Here is a 2,478-nt window from a genome sequence, read left to right on the forward strand (position 1 = left end):
ACCTGGATGTTCAAATCCCAGCTCTGTCTCAGTGATCTTAGACAAGCACTTAACCTCAAATACTGCATGTTTTTCATGTACACAATAGAGGTAATCCTAGTAACTGTCTCATATGGTGCTTGTGAGGATTAAATAGGATTGTTAGCATGGTACCTGGTGAAGCACTCCAGAAAGGTTCAAACAGTGGTAGTAATAACACTAGCAATATTATCTGATCTCTCTGGGCCTCCGTTAGCCAGCTATAATTCAATCTCTTTCCCTGTCCCTTCCAAGTTTACTGAGTTCTTTTAAAAACCAGGCCATAGGCTTGGAAATGCCTTGATCTTTACTGATCAAGTTGTACATTGAGCCTAGCCCTAGCCCTTTTAAGGGGCACTGCCTGGACTGCCCACATCAAAACTTCTCACTCTTCACCATCCAGTCCTCGAGCCGCAGTGAAGCAGTCCTCCAGCGGCAGTTACAGCAGACCAGAAAGGAGCGGGCGCTGCTGAACGCACACGTGACACAAGTGAGGCTTTGCAGAGGGAGGGATGTGGAAGGAAGATGACCCCAGGTGGCCAGGAGCAGGTGAGGACCAGTGACAGCCCTTCCTCACTTCTGTGCCCATTCTTGCAGATGACAGAGTCATTGAAACAAGTCCAGCTGGAGAGAGAGGAATATGCTCAACATATAAAAGGAGAGAGGGCCCGGTGGCAGGAGAGGATGCGGAAAATGTCGGTGGAGGTGAGACCTGAGCCTTCAGCCCCCACCTTAGATGGGTCACTGGATCTTTCTGGGCATCTGTAAAATGGGAAGAGTATAGCTAGAGGTGGTCATGGGTCTGGGCTTTGTGGAGGTGGGGGCAGAGAGGGAGATGGTAGCCTGTCCAGCCACCAGCCCCCCTCTCCAGGACCCTTGCCCCCTGTGCTTTGGGCAGGCTCACACATTGAAGGAGGAGAAGAAGCGTGACATACATCGGATACAGGAGCTGGAGAGGAGCTTGTCCGAAATCAAACACCAGATGGGTAAGATGGGGCTGGTGCGACCTGGGAGCAGGACTGGCATCACAGGGCTGTGGGGTGGCTTAGAATGCCCCAGGCAGGTGGGTGGATGGAAGGGATTTGAGGCAGTGGAAAAGAGGTCTGTGCCAGGAGTCAGCAAGTCTTGTCATCTCCATGAGCCTCAGGGTCCCCATCAGCAAAGAGGGAGGAGTGCCCGTTGTCAGCCACCCACAGTGCTCTGTATCTGACATGGCTGGGAAATTGGCTTCCATTGGGTGTGAGGAATCATTAGCAGTGAGGCCAAGTTTGGGAAGCCTGAGAGGAGCTGTGCGTCAAGAGTAGGGTTGGTTTTTTTGAGAGGCGGGGGTTGGGGAATCCAGAGGCCCTTATTGTCTGCTTCCTTTCTCAGCTGAGCCCCCATCTCCAGCACCCCCAGCAGGGCCGTCTGAGGTGGAGCAGCTACAAGATGAGGCCAAACACTTGCGGAAGGAGGTGGAGAGTTTGGTGGGAAAACTCCAATCCCAGGTGGAAAACAACCAGGCCTTGAGTCTCCTGAGCAAGGAGCAAAAGGAGAGGCTTCGGGAGCAGCAGGAGAGGCTGCAAAAGCAGGAGGAGAGACTGTGGGAGAAGGAGGAGAGGCTATGAAAGCAGGAGGAGAGACGCACACTCTCCCAGAACCACAAGCTCGACAAGCAGCTGGCCAAGCCACAGTGTGGCTTCAAGGAGCTGGTAGGTTGCCCCACCTGGGGAGCCTGCCCTCATCCCTAGCCCTCCAGGTCTTTGTTTCCCCACCTGTAAAATGGGGCAGTGTAGCCCTTACATGACATGGTACTGCTAAAGGCACCTGTGAACCAGAGCTCATCAGGCCCTGCTCTGATGGCTGTGGGGGAGGGGATGATTTTTCTAACCTGCCTCCACCCTTCCGAGTGATGTGGGAGGGAGACACCAAGTTCTGGGATCTCCAGCTGCAGTGGATGACCACTGATTGCTTCTTTCTGTACAGAACATGAGAACAAGAGCACACTGCAGTTGGAGTAGCAAGTAAACGAGCTGCAGGAGAAGCTGAGCAAGGTGAAGGAGATGGTAACCTCTGCCTCATCCAAGAAGGGCTGGGAGACAGGTACCAGCCTCTGGGGAGGGGAGGTGCCAGGCCAAAGGCAGCTCCAACTGCGGGGCAAGTGACCTTAGCATGCTCCAGGGCAGCCCTGTGTCTGTTTGTTGCCTCCTACCCTCTGACTTTTAGAGGTGGGTAGCCCTGGGCTCCTCCCAGGTCTGGACATCATCATCCCAGCTAGAGGCATGGATTCCCCCAATCACAGGGGAAGAGACCGTGGTATAAGAGGCTTCTTATGCTGGGCATGGTGGCTCATCCCTGTAATCCCAGTACTTTGGGAGGCTGAGGCAGGAGAATCACTTGAAGTCAGGAGTTTGAGACCAGCCTGGCCAACATGGCAAAACCTCATCTCTACTAAAATTACAACGACAAAAAATTAGCCAG

At 53.5% G+C, this 2,478-nt stretch overlaps 1 pseudogene across 1 annotated transcript in view; it reads left to right on the forward strand.

The window, feature by feature from the left end:
* Positions 1 to 2,478, forward strand: part of LOC105554113 — a 17,817-nt pseudogene that overhangs the window by 10,997 nt on the left and 4,342 nt on the right. Inside the window, exons 15-19 of the transcript XR_001008277.1 lie at positions 355 to 508; positions 616 to 723; positions 917 to 1,004; positions 1,390 to 1,713; positions 1,984 to 2,134. The product of XR_001008277.1 is annotated as a putative golgin subfamily A member 6B (transcript). The remainder of the gene's footprint in view (positions 1 to 354; positions 509 to 615; positions 724 to 916; positions 1,005 to 1,389; positions 1,714 to 1,983; positions 2,135 to 2,478) is intronic.

Source organism: Mandrillus leucophaeus, unplaced genomic scaffold, assembly GCF_000951045.1.
Source record: "Mandrillus leucophaeus isolate KB7577 unplaced genomic scaffold, Mleu.le_1.0 Scaffold628, whole genome shotgun sequence".
NCBI lineage: Eukaryota > Metazoa > Chordata > Mammalia > Primates > Cercopithecidae > Mandrillus > Mandrillus leucophaeus.